This window comes from Cryptomeria japonica, chromosome 4, assembly GCF_030272615.1.
Source record: "Cryptomeria japonica chromosome 4, Sugi_1.0, whole genome shotgun sequence".
NCBI classification, from domain to species: domain Eukaryota; kingdom Viridiplantae; phylum Streptophyta; class Pinopsida; order Cupressales; family Cupressaceae; genus Cryptomeria; species Cryptomeria japonica.
In genome coordinates, this window is record NC_081408.1 from 575328833 (window position 1) to 575351586 (window position 22754).

Sequence of the window (22754 nt, forward strand, 5' to 3'; positions counted from 1 at the left end):
TGCTCTAATGTTGTCCCTAGAGCTATGATAGGCCTATTTTTTCCTTTGTCTTCAAAAAAGAAAGGAAGATCATGAAATAAAAAGAATGAATTATTTGCTTTGTCTTTTTCAAGAACAAAGTAGTCACTCCACTGTGGAGTCTGCTTGTCAATTTTTTCCTCCTTTACTTGTGGGTGTGGGGCATTGCTATCCTCATGCCTTTTTATCCCCTTTTCTTGTTTGCAAGGCCAGTCTAATCTCCAAATAATAGGCCCACCTATAAGTGTTGAGATCATGTCAAGATGAGGGATTTACAAAGGAAAGATCTTTTTTAGGCGAGATGAGGAGAATTGATTTCCTTGAGTAAGAAATGATTCTCGTATGGAGAATATTATTTCTCTACATGCAATAAGTTATTTGCTTTCTATATTAATTTGGATCACAAGCATTTGGTCTTTTTTCCTTCTTTTTTCTTCTAGCTCCTGTCACTATAAGAAGGCATGATAAGTAAGTTGATCGTGATATTAAGTTCTTCTAGACTTCAATTGACTTCAACTAGTCTAGGAAATATTCCATTATCTCTTTGATACTAACCTCAATGGGATCCCTTTTATCAAGGGTTTGGGAAATATAAAGGCTTAGGTGATTAAAGGTTTGCAGATGTATGGATGATTTTTCTATATCTTCATGGAAAGGGGGAAAGAATATTTGACACTCAAAGTAACCTTCTGTATTGAATCATAAACATGGAAAAGAAATTGCTAAAAAAATTTCTACATAGGGAAGATAGGTCTATATGAAGTTGAAAATGAATACATACCCCTTGAGTCATGATCATGCCAAATTGTTGGCCATTGATTGAATACTTCATTGAGGAATAAAGTTAAAGAATGTACAAAATCTTCAACGATGTTAGTCTAGAGGATCCCACCGAGTGTGCCAAGAAAAATTTTGATCCCTAAAAGGCTTGTGCCTTAGTAAGGGTAGTCCAAAAGTTTCACAAATATGGGACTTGGGACTTGATTGTTTTCTATGAAGCAACCTCCAAGATTTTACAATATAACTCTTCATCTTTTAGAGAGGGATTAAAAGGCAAAGGAGTAAGACATGAAAAATAACTAAACTAAGTTGATACACCAATACAAAGCTTTTACAATATTTCAAAACCCCCCGTTTGTGAAAATCATAAGAAAATATTGTTCCTAGAAATTAGTTCATCAAATCACAATGCTTCACTATTGAGATCAGAATGAAATCCACAAAGTGATAGAGATATAGGGCATAGCTTTCAAATCCTTCTATGCAAAGCACAAGGCTTGATTAAAATGAAGTGTTTTCTTAGAATTTTTATAAATAATGAACCATTCTTTAGTTTGTTCTTAAGAGAATAATCTAGTTACCAATTTGAGGAAAATGGAAGAGTAAAATCTTTTACATGATTTATAGTTCATTTATTAACTAGGAAATAGAAAAGCCAAAATGAGTTTACAAGTGGCTTATTCATTGTGAATATAGATTTCAACACACCCTATCCCCACTTTGGACATGTGTCAAGTTACTAGTAATTATTGCAAGTCATTTGGATTTCATTGGTGTTCTACAAGCCGTTCATGTGAAATGTTTTATCATGAAGCCTCTCCTATCCTAAGAAACCCTTAGGGAGGGCATGAGGACCCTTCATGGAAACTTTAAAAAATATAACACAAATAGCATTATCTTCTTCAGGGAAGGAATGAGAGGTTGTCACTTGGTGTAGCAAGGAAGAGATCCATTATTTAGAGATTAAAGCTCAAATATTGTGCTCTCAAAACTAAGTAAAGGAGAGGCTTGCAGAAGCATAACTTAAATAAAGTCAAAGCTTAGCCTAATCTAGCTATATCAGATATGGGTCAATGAGTTTGACTTGAAAAATACATAGTCGAATCCTAATAGAAATATCATAATTTTACTTGTGGAAAATATCTCCTACTTCTCACGAAGCAATGAACTAGTAGTAGTTGAGTCATGAGAAATAAAAGTAAATTATGTATCTATAATAATAGTAAATAAAGCCTTGATACGTGTCTCCTTAGCCATAATAGACTATACACCAAAGTACAAGAAATAACAATAGTAGATAGCCCACTAGAAATAGGAAGCACGCTAATAGAAAAAAAATCCCTAGGATATGATTGAGTGATTATTGTTATAATATATAATGATAAATCCTTGATATAAAGATAAGAATGAAATTATAGGAAAGGATTAAAACAAATTATGACATTTGTCTTAATGTTATTTTTGAGACAAAAATATGAGCTAATTAAAATTAAGTATATTAATTTGTGAATATGTCATAATAAGTACTAAATAGGTTATACACCTTTTCATACAAATACTATGGAAGTATCATGACTATTATTATTACTCTTATTATTTAAATATTTTGGTTCAAATAATTTTGGTCATTTCACTCAGTATGTTACTTTTAGTATAATATATTGTCAAAATGTTCTTATACATAAATCTGATTATTTAATTTTTTATTTAACAATAGTATCATCCTTAACATTGTTAAGATTTAGGAAAACTGAAGCAATAAATAATATTAATTAAAATGTAAAATAAAATGCAAAATTAATAATTCACAACAACACATATTTAATGTGGTTCACCCAATATTGGCTACATCCACAAAGAATCGACTATTCACTTTTCTTTTATTATCTAACAAAATTTTAATTACAATCTTCCACATCATAAACTTCTATTGTGTGTTATATCAAAGCACTTGTAGTGCCCCTCCTAGACTTGCATTTTTTATTTACGCATTAATAGACTTATTTAGACATATAGTTGATGTTTAGATGGTTACTGACGACTCTATTGCCATTACAAATGGTGCCGATGATGCTATTTCCTCTATGTGGACCTATGTTATTTGATATGACTCATGATGTTTAGTGATTTATATGATTTTTTGGATTCATATGTGTTCATTATTCATATGTAGAATATATGACTTATGATGTATGATGGAACTAACCCTATTTCATGATTATGGTTTATGTGATGCTCTGATGTTATATTGTGTGACTGTCTTTATGAAAGGGATGATGCCTTATCACTCATTGCGAGCATGATAAGGTGTTGTGATTCTCTTTCACTTGCCTTTTTATTATGGTGGATATATATTGTGTATGTATCGCATTGTGGTTGCAGGATTACAGGTATTAGATATTGACTCCACTTGGCTTCACAGGTCTGAGCGTGTCCTATCCCAATGGCAAGTTGTTGGAGATGGAATGGGTTTCTTTCACTCACTCTAGGCTTCATTGTTCACCTTGTTAGTTTGTGCCACGATGCAAGTCAGTGGTAGAGTCTAGTATCAATGATTCCTTTGTTGAGTCACTTGAGTATGTTAGTGTATGATTTCTATTTAATTTACTTTATGGAATAATATTATTAATTAAGGTTTGGATTAATTTATCCTATAGTGTGATTATTGTTTAATTATTTGATTATTCTATTTAGTGATGATTATTTATTGTGAGAATTGTATTTAATCAATTTAGATTAATTTAATTAAATTAATTGGTTCAATTATTATTAATTATTGATTTATTGACTATTTATTTATTTATTTAATTAATTATTATGGAGATTGATTTATTTGGATATATTGTTTAATGACTTATTTATTATTTATGGTGTAATCATTTATTCTTATAGGATATAATTACACTTCACTTAAGTTGACTGAGTATAATGCATCTCATTGTAGTTTGGATATGAGACACTTAGGGATGTGTGCACATAAGAATGATGCATGTAGGAGAAATTCCACCTTTTGTGGTCTTATCTTGTTGTTACATTCCACATTTGGTGGGTGATCCATGTCTTATGGAATATTATATTATTTCTCCTACCTACCCCTACCTACCATTGTTTCTCATTGAGCCACATGTCATGATTGTGTACTCACATATCCATTTGTCCTTGCCTATATAAGCGGGCACATCTTCATTGTATTGGTTAATCCACTTGACCATATCTACATATTGATGGGAATACAGTTGTTCTTGTCAAACTATTCTCTCTCTTTTTTGTTCTTTTCATTATGCCCTTGATCTTGGCAAAATCTCACATGGTATCAGAGCCATTGGGGCTTCATTGATTAGTTTTTGCTAGACATTTTGGAAGGCTTTATTTTCAGAGCTAAGAATTTTCTCATATTGGAGGCATCATACAACATTTTCAACCTCACCATTGCATCTGGATGGCCATTTCTATAAAAATTGAGTATAAATTCTCCTATATTTGGTGAAAGTGTAACTTTGCGGCTTTGGAGGAAACATTTAGCTAATTCAGCTAAGTACGGTATGGATTTATTAAAAAAAATATATCTTTTTATTTAATGCAAATATATTTTATATATTTTTTATTTTTAATTTGCATAAATTTTTTTTTATGGGTGCATTGATAAAGTTTTTTTAAAAAAAATCAAAAAACAAATATATTTGTTATATTTATTTTTTTGGTGGGTCTCAGATCGCAAACAACATACTGACAGTGTCCCTAATTGTTTTTTGCAGGCCTTCACAGGCATTTAATTTTGTTATAGGTCATACTGTGACCCATGCCATATTTTGGGCCCTTCCCCCACCATCTCCCATGCCATGTTTTTTTATTTCTGGCAACTCCGCTTCTTCGGTCTCTAGCTGCCGCAAGCCTAATAGCTTCGGTTGCTCCGCTCGTTGTCTGCTTGCCATAGCCAAACCCACCCCGCCATTCCTTACTCGGTCACAACATCCCTCCACCACCGCCTTCCTGCCGATGCCGAACCCTATTTCCCTGCCATTGTCGAACACTGTAGAACTCTGGCTCTGCCCGGCCTCCGCAACCTTCTTTGGCAGCATATTGTCTCTGTCTCCCACATGCTACACTGCGTGATTCACACACATAATGCCACCTCACTAGATAGTCAAGACACACTAGTGGCCACCTAAGATGCATAGTCAACTATTAGAGTAAAGTAATTAATTAACTTTGCTCTCCTCTTAAGATTTCTCTTTATGCATACATTAGTCATTTAATAATTAATATTTAATTATTAAATGCTCACACCTTAGGGTTAGGTTTTCCTTTTGGTGTTGATCTCCTTTATAAGGATTGATCTCTTGTATTATTCATATTCTTGATTCATTTTTTCTCTGATAATACATCTTTTCTCTTTGTCAGAGCCAAAACCCTTGTATTCGTTCTCTCTCTTTTTCTGTGACAGGTTTCTTGCATGCAGGTTTCTTTTGGGTTCTATGGATTTGTATTTCTCAAATCCTACATGGTATCAGAGCTAGATCTGCTGCAGCTTGTTCAGACTTTTGAAAGATTTTGAGATCCAGGTTTTGGTTGCATCAGATCTGTGTTTGTCTTCTGTTTTTTATTTTGGAATAGGGGGTATTTTTTTTTGGTGCACTTTGAGCCCAAACAGACCTCACCATTGAGCTCGTAGCACCCAAAAACCCCTATTTCCATATAAAATTCGTCCGATTTGGACACAGTTGCACCAGGAGGTAAATTTTTTTTGACCCCAAGGCCGTACGACCCTAGGGCACAAAAACCGAGGCGAAAAATAAAAATAAAAAATAAAAAATAAAGTTTTTTTATTAAAACAAACACGCAGCCAGTTGAAGCCACGCGCCGCCGCCCGCGCAGCCCAGCGGCCACCGCTGCCGGCGGTAACCCCCGCCTACCGCCCACCGCGCCACCTGCCGAGAGCCCACCGCCCTAGCACCGCCTGCGCTCCACCTGAGCGCCGCCCGCCACCAGCAATGCCGCCCCCACACCGCCGCCCCCTGCGCCCGCCCCTGGTCGCCCAGAGGACCAGGGGATTATTTTTTTAAGCCCTTGAGGGCTTAAAAGGCCCATCTGGGTCCCTTTAGGAGCAGTTTTACAAAATTGGGCATAACTTGGGCGTATGATCTCCGTTTTTCGAAAACGAATAGGCGTTGGAAAGCTGGTTCTGAGCCTTTTTCTCTGATTTTGCCATTTTGTAGTGTTTTTTGCCAGTCAAAGTCAGAACAAGTTTTTTGCACTCCAGGAGCCATATCTTTTGCATATGGACTCCATTTTTTGAAAACGAATAGGCGTCGGAAAGGTGGTTCTATGCACTTTCCAGATCTACAGTCTATTTTATCAGAAAATTCTTCAGGTGCTCCAAATTTTGTCTCAACCCGTTATTGCTTTCTATCATTTTCTGGCTTTCAGTTTGTACTGGGGATTAGTTTTTTGCATTGTGGGGGGGTGTTTTCTCTTGCTTTCTGTTATTTACATCAGAAAACCAGAATTTACAAACACCAATACGAAAAAATCAAACCCCCTTCTGCATCTTCTGTCTAGTTTTGAAAGACCACTTAATAATAATTAAAAATTCAGAGCAGTTGAGGCACAGTTCACAGGATGGCAGACAGACCTATTGAATCTCTCACACCGCATAATTAACACACTTGGAAGGGCCGCATGATGACTCTTCTCTAGTCAAAAGGGTTATGGTCCTGTTTGGATGAGGTTCAGCCTCAGTTGACACATCCTTTTGAGATTATGCAACACAGGAACAATATGGATCAGGCTATGGGATTGATGGCTTTACACATTTCTGACAGTCTTCAGTTTCATCTTGAGGGTTGTCTGACTCCTCGAGCCATTTGGATCAAGTTTGAAGGACTTTTTGGTACTGTCAACGAGTTCAGAGCTTTGTAGCTTGAGGCAGAGTTAACTTCCTTGGTACCTGATTCGTTTCCTTCTATTGAGGACTTTCTGATGAAGTTCAAACAGCAAAGATCAATCTTGCAGGGTTGTGGTAAGACTAAGACTGATACAGAGTGCATTTTCCTGATTCTCTCCAAGCTTCGGGGTCCATTTCAGATCTTCTCTTCGACCTTCTATTCCACCATGGATGCCTTGGGTGCTCGACATGTCATGCCTTCTTTTGAGGTATTTTGTGATCGTCTGACTCGTGAGCAAGCTAAGCTTAAGCAGTTGGATTCACTTTCAGGTTCACAGAACTAAGCATTGGTAGCCCAGTCCTCCAAAGGAAAAAAGAAGCAGAAACTGAAGCATAAGAAAGATTTAGAGGCTAGTGAGAATCCCTCCAAGCCACCACCTAAGTCTGATTCAAAACCACAATTCAATTCTAAACAGGGCAAATCTTCAAAGTCTGGTGAGTCTTCCTCCAAGACTAAGAAGAAATCAGGTGATCCTTGCAGTTTTTGTGGCAAGGAAGGACATCCCGTTTCCAGGTGTTGGAAACGTTTAGAGGCTTTGGAGGAAGCCATGCAGTAGCATAATATCAGTGCACCACAACCTCCTTCACAGCCCACAGGGAAAAGTCATGCTCTTTCTACACGAGCAATGTCCTTCGCGTCCACTTGGATTCTAGATTTTGGTGCCTCTCACCATATGACACACACACAGGATTTGGTCACCGCTCTTACTCCTACAGGCACTAGACATATTGCAGTTGGTGACTCAGCATAACTTTCCGTTCAGGGTTCTAGTACTGTTTCATTGGATGGTGGTTGTCTTCAGGATGTGCTTTTGGTTCCTGACATTTCGACAAACCTTCTATCTGTTTATCAGATTTGCCACTCTGGCTCTGGTAAGACAGTTGAGTTCTCTCCTCATGATGTGGTTATTCGAGATCTTCATGATCCTGACTTGGTTGTGGCTACTGGGAGTGTGGATTCTGCATCTCACTTATATAGTTTTGATGGCTTTGAGAGTTCAGACACTGTTGGTTCCTCTCTTATAGCACATGCAGATTCAGTGAGAAGGCTTTGGCATGAGCGTTTTGGTCATGTCAATTACAGATATCTACAGCGGATGAGTACACAGGCACTTGTGATTGGGCTTCCACAGATTTCTTGTACAGATGGTGTATGTCGTGGTTGTGTCCTTGGCAAACATCATCGAGATCCTTTTCCTAAGGGTCGAGCCTCTCGTGCTAGGGCAGCCCTAGAGTTGGTACACAGTGATCTTATGTCCTTTCCGACTCCTTCTTTTTCAGGGGCCCGCTATGTACTCACTTTTATTGATGACTTCTCCAGACGTACATGGGTGTACTTTCTTAAGTACAAGTTTGATGTCTTTGACTCTTTCAGGAAGTTTAAGACATTTGTGGAGAAGCAATCTGGACTTTCTATCAGGAGGATACGCACAGATAATGGGGGGGAGTATGTAAATCAGGCTTTCAGAGATTTTTGCACTGAGCATGGTTTACAGCATCAGTTTACAGTTCCTTATACCCCTCAACAGAATGGTGTTGCTGAGAGAAAGAACAGAACCTTACGGCAGATGGCAAATTGTATGATACAGTCTCGAGCTATGAGTTCTTCATTTTGGGCTGAGGCAGTCAATTGTGCCAATTATATTCAGAATCGGAAGCCCCATAAGGCATTACGACATATGACTCCTGAGGAGGCTTGGACCCATGTCAAGCCTGATGTTTCTACATTCCGAGTTTTTGGTAGTGAGGCTTGGGCATTTATTCCTGATGCTCAGCGGAACGCCATGGAGAGGAAGAGACGACCACTCATATTTGTTGGCTACTGTGAGGATGTTAAGGCATACAGGTTGTTTGATCCTGATTCCAAAGAGGTCTTGTTTCAGCGGGATGTCCAGTTTGATGAGTGCTATCCTCAGATGGATTCTCCATCACCAGCTTCTCCCTCATTGCCTACTCCTTCCTCTTCATCTCTTGAGGATTACTTATCTCTTGAGGATGATGTAGATCATGATCCACCATCTCCACCACCACCAGTTGCTCCGTCTTTGCCGAAGTGGGCCCGTGATACTGTTGATGCAGCTGGTTCTTTGGCAGGTGATCCTTCAGATACTCGTCGCACTCGTGCTCAAACATCTGGTTCTAGTCTTTTGAGTCATACCCTTTCAGATGATCCTCAAAAGTTTTCAGAGGCGACAGGACACCCAGAGTGGGATAGGGCCATGGATGAGGAGTATTCTTCTTTGATGAAGAATCATACTTGGGATCTTTGTCCTCTTCCTAAGGGAAGAAAGTTGGTTCGGTGCAAGTGGGTGTATCGTACCAAGTATGCTGCAGATGGTTCTATTGATAAGTATAAGGCCCGTCTTGTTGCGAAGGGGTTTTCTCAGGTAGAGGGTATTGACTACTCTGAGACCTTTGCTCCTGTCACCAAGATGAATTCTATACGCCTGGTACTTTCACTTGCAGCTTCACAGGGATGGACAGTGTTTCAGATGGATGTGAATAGTGCCTTCTTGCATGGAGACCTACATGAGGAGATCTATATGGAGCAGCCTTAGGGTTTTGTACAGGACACTTCTTTGGTTTGCAGACTTCGACGTTCATTGTATGGTCTCAAACAAGCCCCCAGGGCTTGGTATGAGAAGATGGACTCCTTCTTGCTTTCCTTGCACTTCACACGCTGTCATTCTGATCACACAGTCTATATTGAGCGTCAGGAGGGTGATCTTTTGATTCTAGTGCTATATGTAGATGATCTCATCATTACAGGTAGCTCATCCTCCATGATTCAGAGTGTTCAGAGAGCTTTGATGGAGCAGTTTGAGATGACCGATCTTGGTCTCTTGCACTTCTTTCTGGGTCTACAGGTTATTCAGTCTTTGGATGGGATTTCCATTTTTCAGGAGAAGTATGCTCTTGATATGCTTCAGCGATTTGGCATGCTTGATTGCAAGTCTGCCACCACTCCATTTCAGTCAGGTGTTGTTTTGTCTTCCACTTGCTCTACTCCTTCAGTAGACCCCACTTTATACAAGCAGTTGGTTGGCAGTCTGTTGTACCTGACACATTCTCGTCCTGATCTTTCCTTTGCGATTGGCCTTGTCTCTCGGTTCTCCCATGATCCTCATGAGAGCCATTGGCAAGCAGCCAAACGTATTTTGAGATATATTCGGGGCACCACACATTATGGCATTCACTACTCTTCAGGATCCCCTCACATCATTGGCTTCACTGACTCCGATTGGGCTGGTGATGTCAATGATCGGAAGTCTACTTCTGGCTTCGTTTTTTGCCTTGGTTCTGGTCCTATTACATGGTCTTGCAAGAAGCAGTCTGCTATTGCATTATCATCTACAGAGGCTGAGTACCATGCAGCAGTGTTAGCCAGTCAGGAGGTTTTATGGCTTCGGCAGTCGCTGATAGAGTTTGGGTTTCCTTCAGATTGTCCCACTATTCTATGGTGTGACAACCAGAGTGCCATTCACATTTCTCGCAACCCAGTGGAGCATCAGCGGACAAAGCATATTGAAATCCACATGCACTTCATCAGACAGTTGATTCAGGATGGTTCTCTCATCTTGGAGTATATTCCTATAGAGGAGCAGGTTGCTGACATCTTCACTAAACCTTTGGCATCTCCGCGCTATCTTCAGTTGTGCTCAATGCTTGGGGTGAAGGAAGTTGTCCTTGGGGGGTCTCAGTGAGGCCTTCCTTCCTTCATGTTTTCTTTTCAGCATGATTCTTTATCTCTTTTAGGAGAGGAGTTTTTTCCCACTGGGTTTTCTCCTTTACTCCGCTTTATAGAGATTTTCTTGTATTCGGGTACCTCATCAGGCCTTGTTGCCGGGACCCTCTTTTGCATTGTAGTTCCTTTTCTTTCTTCTGCATTGTTTGTAGCTGCATTGTAGCTCATCTTAAGGGGGGGTGTTAGAGTAAAGTAATTAATTAACTTTTCTCTCCTCTTAAGATTTCTCTTTATGCATACATTAGTCATTTAATAATTAATATTTAATTATTAAATGCTCACACCTTAGGGTTAGGTTTTTCTTTTGGTGTTGATCTCCTTTATAAGGATTGATCTCTTGTATTATTCATATTCTTGATTCATTTTTTCTCTGATAATACATCTTTTCTCTTTGTCAGAGCCAAAACCCTTGTATTCGTTCTCTCTCTTTCTCTGTGACAGGTTTCTTGCATGTAGGTTTCTTTTGGGTTATGTGGATTTGTATTTCTCAAATCCTACATCAACAACCATACTATTGGCATAACTGATGGATATAATGATGAGGAGATTATTGGCATATGGAGATGATGATGAGATGAGAAGATGACCGGTAAAGTTATTGTTGGCATAACTTGTAAAGTTGATGAAGATTGTTGGCTAGATGATGATGATATAGTTGTAAGTTGTTTGATGACTTGATTTGTGTTGTCATTGATGGAAACCATGTTTTCTTAGTCATCGAAGTCATCTAGACCTACCAGTATAGGCTAACCAGTAGAGGAATGTGTTAGACAACAAAATTGCTAAGTTGATGTAAATCGATAAACAGGAACAAACTGATGATCAAGACACTGGTTCAAACAATCCCTGAAGAGTTAGGTGTTCCAGTTTGGAACATATGTTTATGACATTGGCATGAGTCTGTGATTGGAACTGCACCAACAGATTCAAAATATTGAGTGAGTTATGATTGACTGTCATGAACTTTGTGAAGAAGAATGTATATTGGTAACAAATCTTTACCGGTAATGATTAATGTTTTGGCGGTGGATCTTATCATGATCATAACTTAGTGATGATGTGTCATAACCTGTGTGTAATGATAAGATTACATTTGAGTGTGCACAAGGATTGTATTTCTTGGGAAACAACAAAGTGCTTAGTAGAATGTGACAAGGGTTTGATTGCTTATCAAATTGATGTTCGGTGATGTGTGGTGATCATTCAACAGTCGAAATTGTCTATAAATTTATTATAATGATCTATAATTATTTTTAATGATCGGTAAATGTAAATTCATTATATTTTGAATGTAGTTAGGGTTATGTAGCTGACCTAACTAGAAAATGTAATTAGGTTTAGTTGGAGAAGAGATTGTGTGTCAGTGATTTGAGGAGAAGGTGTAGTGGAACAAAATTTAAGTGTCTGCATGTGTGTAGCAGAGTTGAGCTGAAAAGGATCTATACTAGCAAGCAACAAAGTAATGTGATCAGATCATTTGCCTTGTTATTCCCTAATAGTTATAGAAGTTTGAAATCCCTTAACCAGGTAGATCCTAACAAGTCTTATTTGTAAATCCCTTCACCAAGTGGCTCATTAACTTGAGTTTAAAATCCTCTAACAAGGTTACTCCTAAGAGGGTAGAGCTCCTAAAAGGGCTAAGGTAAAATCCCTTGACCAGGTGACTCCTAACAGGGTCTTCTCTTAATTGGTCATATTGTAAGCTCTTAACCGAGCTAGGCCTTTAACCGGGCACATTTTGAAAGTGCAAATATTTTGTGGGTGCTAATTCCCACCATGGTTTTTTGCATTTGGGTTTCCACATGAAAAATCTATGTTCATATGGTGGTTTCATTATTGGTTTGAGCATCTGATATCTTTAGTTTATTTACATATTGTTCAACACTTGAATGAATGGTTTTCTGAATTAGCTAACCCAAATTGTTTGAGTAGTTACCAATACAATTTTTTGAAGTATTGCAGAATTGTTTTACTACTGATTCAACCCCCTCTCAGTAGTAACTGAATCCCTCATAATAACAATTGGTATCAGAGCCTAATTCCCTTAAAGGTTTAATCACTTGGGAAGGATCTCTAAGGCTAACATGGGGGAAGGTTCAATGAGTTACATAGATCTTTCACACAGGCTTGCAGAATCTAAAGAAGCCCTTGGTGATCTAAAGGTCAAGTACAAAGATTCATTGGCTAAGAGAAAAGAGTTGACTGAGGAGTTGTTGGAATTGAATGAAAATAGTTCATCTGATGAAGCAAACATTGATGGCCTAGTTAATGAGGTGGAAAAGATGAATGATGATAAGACAAATTTAAGGAGAGAGTTGGAAGCCCTTACCTTCAGAATGAGTCAAGATTTGGAAGCCAGAAGGAGAGCTGAAGACAAAATAAGAGATAAGGAGGATGAGATGTTAAAGCTAAACCAAGAGATTATTACCTTGCATGTACATCTTCGAAAGGAAAAAGTGGAAATACAAGCTGATCTAGATATGGCTATGTCTCTTAGAGAAATTTTTACAAAGAAGAATGAGGAACTTACCAAGGAGTTGGCTGATGCCAATGATTTACTAGCTAAATTCAACAAGAGCACTGCTATGCTTGATGAGCATATTCAGAAACAAAGTTAGAATGAAGATACACATGGCTTGGGATACACAACCTTTGAACATGGAGAGCCATCTGGTACCAAGGTCACCATGCATGAAGCCATATTTGCACCAAAGACCAAGAAGAACACCAGCAAGAGAACCTACAAACCAGTATGTTTTGATTTTCATAAGGTAGGTCATACTGCAAATGTTTGTAGAAGTAGATCCTATAATTTTGATGGATATAGACCTAATGTATATGAAGGATATAAGTCTAGTACTTTTGATGGATATTGCTTCAATTGTAACTAGTATGGGCATAAATTTGTTGAGTGTAGGTCAAGAGTGAACAATCATAAATCTTACATGGAACAGAGGTGTAATGGTGAATGGCAGAGATCTTACAATATTTATTTAATTAATGATGGAAGAGACTAATGGTAAAATTAAATAAATAAAATATTTATTAAATTAGTAGAAGACATTAAAATAAACTAATTAAATAAATAATAAACATTAATTAATTAAAGGAGAATCTTAGGTGTCTACACATATTTTTGAATGATTTATTTATATGTAGTGGTATTTAAAATGTATTCACAATGCATTTATTATCGTTTATAAGGAGAATCATCCTAATAATCCTTTAATTTGGAGCATTAAAAATAATATAATTTTGTATCATCATTCTAGAGCATTTTCATGACTAAAGGTTGTTGTTAGTTCCTACCAAGGCATGACACTATTGCATCCATGCAATTTCAATTTTTAATTAATTTGGTCAATTAGTAGATAAAGTTAAAAATTTGAACAACTTCTATAGTCTATAATTAATTTTTTTTTTAATAATTTCAAAAACATTTATTTATCTTTTTTTCTATTGATTCATGTATTATAAAAATCAAATTAACATGACAAATTAATCAAACCAAATGTTAAAAAAATATCAAATCAAATAAAAAAGACAATGATGTGAGGGTTTATTAAAGCAATAAGTACCATGAACCTCTGTGCAATGTACTTGTACAAGGGTTTTATGCTAACAACTACACGCTTATGTAGTACAACATTTAATTTTATTAGTAATCATCTGTATTGTATTAAAGCATTCTTATGCCTCCGATTAAATTAAAATACTTTGTAGTTTGATACACACTTTTTTATAAAAAAATAATTATTTTGTCTATGCAATATTTTGGTAATATGACAAATTAATTGAGTGTTTATTATATATATATATATAGGTTGTATTAAACTTATTTATAGTTATCATTTTTAAATGAATAGTTTTCAAGAAATATATCTATTTATTTTTTCTATACATTACATTTAAAAGTATAACAAATAAATTTAAATTATGTATATAAATTTTGTTGAAAACAAAATTTATATACATAATTTAAATTTAGATACAATATAAAATCTCAATTTTAAAAATAACAATAAATTATATAATTATTGTCAAGAAGCATTTATAATAGCATTAAGAGTTGAAGTTTAATGACATAAATGTGTTGACAAAAAATATTATCTTTTATTTTAAATTTGACAATCATTTCCATGTCAAAATCTGATTATTTAATGTATAATATTTTTAAAATAAGTCATATAAAATTTAGGTTTCAAAGTGTGTAATTAAAATAAATTAAAAAAAAAATAAAAACTTTTAAGTAAATTAAGTAGCCTCAAATTGATATCTCTATATATTTATAAATATAATACGAATATATAATATCATTATTAAAATTAAATTTGAAAAATATTAAATAAATAATATTGACTTTTTTTTTTTGCTCGAAAATGGGCTGAAGCCATAAATTTTATTTATTAGAGAAAGAACGAAGAAAACCTCTGGTCTTGCCCAAGATAAATCTAGAATACTTTAAAATATATAATATTAACTTTAAATTTTAAATAATACTTAATATTTTTTTTAAAAAATAAGTTTTTTATCAAGAAACAAATAAAAAATATACAATACCATCAACTAAACACTTTGTTATTATGTTTTTTTTAAGTATTTAAAACATTAAGTGTTGAAGTTTGATGACATAAATGTGTTGACAAAAAATCGTCTTTTATTTTAAATTTGACAATCAGTTCCATGTCAAAATTTTAATAATTAGTAATAAAAATAATATTTCTAAGATAATATATATAAAATTTATGTTTCAAAGCGTGTAATTAAAATAAATAAAAAATAAAATTAAATAAATTTGAAGTAATGAAAATATCTTCAAATTGATCTCCATATATTTTTAAATATCTATACTAATATATAATATCATAATTAAAATAAATTTTTTAAAATATTAAATATATAATATTAATTTTAAATTTTAAAATAATATTTTATATTTAAAAAAAAAAAAACAATATATTTTTTTTAATCGGTCATGGGCTGAAGCCGAATTGGTTTTGATACCCGCTGGGCTAGGCAAGCATGGCTATGTGATCATGTTGGCTGCTTGTGCCGTAGTTGCCTATTTTTACTTCCAACAACTCCCACCACCTAAAACCTAGTGCCAAGTGAAAAAACTTATCTCTCCTTGCTGCTGTGAGGGGCTAGTGATATGCTCCAACATTTGTGCTGCTTTCATTGGCTTATGATCATATCATATCATGCTAAGATTCGAACACAAGACGTTACTTGAAACAAGGCTCACAAAAACCGTTGCATTGCATGGCCATCCCCTAAAAAACATAAGTTTTTACTAAGAATCAAATTTTAAATATATATAATACCATAAACTAAACAATTTATTATTATAAATTTTTAATTATAAAAAATATTAAAGGTTGAAGTTTTGACCTTCTTATTTTTTGATTAGGGTGTGGAGGCACATAGTTCTTCTATGTCAAATTTATTATACCTTTTCCCAAGGATATTTTATCATTATGCTTCCTTTTCAATATTTTTTAGATACAAGGAAAGAATGCTTGAACTTATATAATTATTAAAATAAGATTACATAAGGAGCATGTCATAAGATGAAAATACCAACAAGAAAATACAAATTTGAACTCGTAACATAGTTCAACAAAAGTTCCTCAGAGAAATGCAATGTTGAACATTTACAAACAAGATTTATATAACATATAGGTCATTTTAGGTAGGAATAAGGCTTGCATTTTCTATTACCATGAGAAACTACCAGCTTAAACTTGTAGGTAGCAAACCTTAATATATACCTTGGACTACAAAATGTCTTCATCTTTGTAATTATAATCTTTAGTAGTATGAAGTGAAAATGACCCCAAATTCTACTAGTATTTCTATTATCATCCTTACTTTTTTCTTATCACCTTTTCCCCATTTTAAAGACTTCATCTATAGCAATATTTTTTAATTTATTTTTGGATTCTTAGTAGAGGTGTTTTATTCTTAATATTATCCTTGGTACCATCCTTGATACTAATATCTTGAAGATTTTGTAGTATTACACAAATTTTTGGAATCTTCAAATAGAACCATCAAATAAGAACAACATTTAAACCAATTTCAATATTTTCACCTAATTTTTCTATATAACTTAAGAAAGAGAAGTCCCTTCCCTAGGTAATACATGCACTTTAGATGGATTTTGAGCTTATCATAGTGGGAGAGGTGTAGAATCAAGGTGTAACAAGTTTTGATTAGAAAAATAAGTATTATTCAAAGTAAAATCAAGATCCTCATAATACTCCAGAATTTAAATCTAATAGTAGAATTACCCTTTGTTAAATGACTTTTTCTAATGCATCAGATTCATTATCTTATTACAATACTTCATTAAAATAGAATCCATTTGAGTCGATCCCTTCAACATAAACTAGGCATTTCCCTTTTGCATTAGTTTTATCCATTAATACCTATGATGGTGATGAATAGTATCTAATGTTTTCTTTAGAAATTTTCTTTTAAAATGCCCATAAACATGAAAAACACAATATCTAAAACAAAGAGCCTTAAAATATAGTAGTTGAATCAATTTAATAGTTCATAATTAGTCTCCATTGAGCCAAATAATTGATTATTAAGATCAATTTCCACACATATATGATCTTACTTAAAATTACCTTTTTCTCTAGTGAGTGATGAGAAGGGCCCAAGAATTTTCTTATGATAGAATGCAAAAGATTTAGTTTTTAGAATTCGATAAAAATACGAAGAAGGTGAAATCAAGATATAATCTTAGATGGGAGCTATTCAAATATATTGAAACATGTAATCTATTACGTAATCAACAATTCAAATTGATTATTAAAATTATGATGTTCCTAAAAATTCAAATTCTAGTCAACCATTCCTGACAATACCACCTGATGAAGAAAATATTTACAAAATTAATATAAGTTCTTTCATAACCCTTTTTGGCTTCCATATATGATGCACAGGTAATTTTTGAGGAAAGGCGATACCACTCTAAAAAAATTTAAAAATCTAATAATGTTTTTGACTAATAATGCACACCATTAGCTAAAAGTTTTGAGTAATGACTAAAATGTGACAAGCCTCACTTCTTTACAAATATGTATTATATCATGGATGATTATCAATCCTTTGATCATACCTAGATTCTCTCATAGCTTACATTAGGAAATTAAGAATATTTTTATTGTTAAATATCATAGCCCAATTAATTTGAACAACATCCTTGAAAGACCTCAATCCAAAGTTCTTCATGTCTACAAGGAAAGTAACAAGGTAGAAGAGGAAATTTCAAGTTGGGCTCTAAGTTATAATGATTGGAGAAATTTGAGTCTCAATCAATGCTCTGCAAAATTAAAGGAAATTTTATTGAATGATAGGTGGCGATATGGATAGGTTTCAAACTCAAAGTAAGTAAGATTTTATGAATAGGATATATTTCCAAACGAATAAACTAATAATGATGATTTTTCTCTATGTTGTGTTTAGGAGTCTTTTCGGGTGGCAAGGCCATGTCGCCGAAGATATCTTGTAGTTTAGTTTCCCAAAATTTAAATTCATTTAATATCAAGTATATTTTCTACAATGATGGGGTGTGTAAAGGCTATATTGGGAAAGATAATGTTTTAATTATTAGTTCGTTCAAATGTGTAAATAGGGATCCCAGTACCAATATTATCAGCTTTCATCATTTGAATCATAGACCTATTTCTTTGGTACCTTTCTTTGTCATTTAAACTTTGAAATGTTACCTACCTATTCTCAAGCATTGTTGCTTTTTCAAAGTTTACAATGTTGTTAACAAAGCCAAGAAATATAAAATGGATGGTGTCATGAAATGTTTGGAGCCATTGAAATTTGACAACATGATGCAAAATGATGAGATCTAGACCCTATTCATATAGGTTGGTTTGGCTCTATTTTTTAAGCTATGTGGGGATATAACTGTACCCTTTTAGCTGAATTATAAAAATTCTTGGAAAAAGGTTTAGGTTACTATTAGTAGAATCAAGTTTAAGTTAATGCCATAGCTAATAGAAGATGTGATGGGTCTCAATGTGAATGTTAAAGGTGGTAAAGAAATGTTGTGGTGACTACAAGTTGCTCATCAAGAAGTTCTTTGAGAAGGGATAAAAGACAATCCAACTAAAAAATGGGTATGACAGGTTGATTCTTCTTCCCCCCTGTGCTTTATTTGCCTACCATTTGATAAAATAATTTACCCTTGAAGGTAGATACACCACCATTCATGGTTATCATTTTCCAATTCTCAATCACATTAGGCATAAGAAGTATATAAACATACAAATTTACCTCTTCTCATCTTTGTGCATCAAAATTGAAGTCAAAGGTGCTTCTCCCCCTTTGCATCAAGGCCTCATCTTTGCTTGGTATAGGCATGTGTCTAGCCGAGCCCCACAAAGCAATAGGCTTTTAACCCAAAATGAAAACCCTAATAACCTTACCAACATTTTAAAAATTGACCTCATTAAGAGAAGACTCCATTCCCTGGGAAAACCCAATACCCATGACAAGAAAAAAGGAAAAGTCGTGAAAAAACCTAGTGAGGATGTTGAGGAAGCTAAACTATTTAAACCTACCCCTTAAAACCGTAAGTCCTCTAGTCAAAAAATAGGGCATTCTAAAACTAGAAAGTTGGATTCTAAGTCTACCAAAATCAAAAACATTAATGTTGACTTTGATGTCCCTACCCTAGATAATGAAGTTAAAGAGACTTCAAAATAGGGGACAACAAAACAAGATACAAGTCATATTAGTGATTTCTTTGTCAGACTCTGAGAGAAGGATTCCAATGTGAAAGAGCTACCTAAAGAAGAAAAGGAATTTGAAATCCCTTCTGAGAAGGAATTTCTTCCTGAAATGGACATCAATAGTTATGAGTCCAAATTTAAAGAATACAATGAACATAAAGACGATATAGAGGATTTCAGTGAGGATATTGTTGTTTCTGAAGATGAGGAAGAAGTAAAGGAAGACCACGAGGTGTAGGACACTGATACTTTAGGTGCTCAAGATGAGACTACCCCTTGCAAAAACATCCAAGGCTTTGTTAATGATTTTATGGAAGATAGCGGAAAGATGGCTAACCTTAAAACTCAAATGGTTGATATGCAAGTGAGAATGAAAGAATTGGAAAATAGAGTTGAGGAGTTCAAAGTTGGGAAAAAGAACTTGGAACATGTTGTGAAGAACCTCACTATAATCACCAATGGCATAATGCATAAAGTTGTGATGGGAATGATTTCAGGATAGAGAAAAAATAAAAAGAAACAAAAGACTATTGTGTTGCAAGGTGTGCGCCCTTGGTCTCCTTGTGTTGTGCAATGCAACGCTTGGGTTTGTGACATGGCTTAACCGCCTCCTCTGGATTCTATAAGTCTAGTGGTTGTATCAGCCATTAATAGGTCAATCTTTTGGTGCAACAACAACCACACTTGTAACAAGTGGTATCAGAGCTTGGTCACAAGTTCAAACCCCTCGTTTGCACTAGGGGGGATTGTTACAAGGTGTGCGGCCTTGGTTTCCTTGTGTTGTGTAGTGCAACGCTTGGGTTTGTGACATGGCTTAACAACCTAGTGTGAATTCTATAAGTCTAGTGGTTGTATCAGGCATTAATAGGCCGATATTTTGGTGCAATGACAACCACACTTGTAACAGATTGTAGGGAAGAGTGAGAAGAATCAAGAAGATACCTAAGGCTATAATCCTGAACAAGGAGACTGGAAGAAGAACTTATAGATTTTGGAAAAGAATTGGGGTCTTATCAAAGATATAAACAATTAGGTTTTATGGTTCAATTTCCTTTTTGGTTCTTAGTTTTTGAAGGTGGTGGCGCCATGGTAGTTAATCTGTTAATGTTTTGTATCTCAGTTAAGAAAGACTACACTCTATTTAAGACCTCTTTAAGGTCAATGCACCAAATTATTATTATGGCTAGTAGGTTTATGTCTAGTCATAATGTTAGTTATGTTTTGAGTAGCTTAATTCGAACTATTTTGGTTATGCTTTTAATTATGTAAGGGTGGGTTGTGGTTTGTTGTTTTGTGGTTTCTATTTGTTTCTGGGTTAGTTGGTTCTTGCTAGGGTGATGTGTTAAATTGTTGTGGGATCGAAACCCCTCCATGCTTACTTAATCAAAAACATCCTTGAGAGAAAAATGCAAAGGATCCATTGGACCCCTTTTATACCCTATAATAGATGAGCCTCTAGGCCCTAAGACCATAGGAAAACTAACACCAGAAAACAAAACAAAAGATTTCTTGAAAAACAAACTTGAAAAAATAAACAAACTACATAAAAAACGTAAACAAAAAATGAATACTCTAGCACCTGCCCTCAAATCGATAGGTATGAACTAGTCAATAACTTCCACCCACATGAAAATAATTGTAGGTAATAAAATATCTAACCATTTAGAGATATTTATGCCATCTATACTAATATACTAATTTATTGCATTCATACTCATTCTCTTGCATGTGGGTCATTATCTTGAGATTTGAGACTTCATATTAATATATAATTATTTAATTATTACCTTAAAAAAATTAAAACTAAAGAAAATTCAAATTAATATGCACTCTTCATCATAACAAATTTGATTATTTATAAATCTTAATTGTTTATATTAGTACTTCATATGGCTTTTCACTAGCTGACCGACAGCAAGAGCAGACATGAGAGACAACTCTCCTGCCATAACTGCACCTGCCACTATTTTTGCCAAGTTCATTCTCACCAGGGGATGTCCTATTTGCTCCTTTCACTCCAAGCATGTTCAAACATGCCGCCTGTGATGCATGCTCACCGAAATGTGCAGGTCCTTTCCCTCGTTCACCCTCTCCATCATAGTAAGACAGTGGGATCTCTCTACATTTTGGGCCCATACCCATAAAATATTGTGATCAATAGTGCATGCAAAATGAAAAGGTGGATCTGGAAAAGAAACACCTACCTGTTGAAGATGTCAGAGAGGTTATCAGAGTTTGCGGGATCCTCAATATAGAACTTGAGCTCTGCAGCCCTCTTGGCACTCTGAAACCTCACAACAGGAGCCCTAGTCATGCTATCTCTGAGAAGAATGCTTGTGGGCCCACCATTCATAAGAATGGCCTTGCAACCTCTGTTGGTGCTAGCCACCAGACACCCTTCTGTGGTTGCCCTAACCCATTGACGAGTAGGGGTCCTGCTCCATTGACGAGTAGGGGTCCTGCTACACCCACAGGGACTTGTACATAGTCCACAGGCACCTCACAGCACTGCCGAAGAATGGACTGATAATCAAATCCCTCAAAGGGAAGCCCATCAAGCGATCTCCCAGTCATGATCTCTAAAGCCCTCCTCCTCACAGTGACAACTCTCTTGCAGTCTCCAAGGGAGGATTCAAGAGAATAGGAGGCTACAGTGCCATTGCATACAGCAGCTGAAATGTCTCCATCCTCATTGTGACGAAGGTTAATTCCCTTGAGTTAGACCTCAGGTTTCTTAACAACAATTTCTTCTTTCTCTGCTATCCCACAGGTTGTTGGAGGGATGTTGAGATCCACCTTCTCAAAAAAATCATCATTGCCACTGATAAAGTTTTGGACATAATCAAATCCAAAGAATCCCAGCAAATATATGAAGGAAGACAAGTGGGCAACAATGGCCACAAGCTCCTCAAAGTTGACAAAATGGAGAGGCGCTGAGGTACCCATCTTCTCTCTCCATCTCTTCATCAAGAAATAAGATGATGCAAAGAAAACCAGAAAGAAGAACTTGTTGGTGAGTCCCAAGGGGAGAAGCAGGGCACATAATGAATTACTGTATGATATCAATTTAAACATAATGAATTAAATATCTAAATGAATTACAGTATGATATTAATTTAAACATAATGTCAAAATTTATATAATTGAAACACATTTGAACGCACAGTTTTAATATTTTCAAAATGATTAGAATTATTGACATCTCCCTCCTTCAAATGGTAATGGTCATAGTTTCATAGTTTGATACTATTTTAGTGATAAGAAATTAATATAAAATTATTTAAATATAATTTAAATGATATCTTTTATCTTATTTTTGTTGTCTTGTAGCAATTTTAATTTATAATTTATAGTATTTAGTGTTGAATACCATCTTTTAAGGTTAGCAAGATTAATATCTTTAGTCAATCATATCCATTCACTCACACACATTTACAAGAGATGTGGATCATTCATTAAATGGGGTGAGAATCTAGGTACAAACTAAAATCTTATGCAGTTTTTA

The 22754-nt window shown here is 35.2% G+C and overlaps 1 pseudogene; it reads right to left on the reverse strand.

Moving 5' to 3' along the window:
* Nucleotides 1–5624: 5624 nt before the first annotated feature.
* LOC131071028 (3-hydroxy-3-methylglutaryl-coenzyme A reductase 1-like) lies at nucleotides 5625–22324 on the reverse strand (annotated as a pseudogene).
* Between the last annotated feature and the right edge of the window lie 430 nt (nucleotides 22325–22754).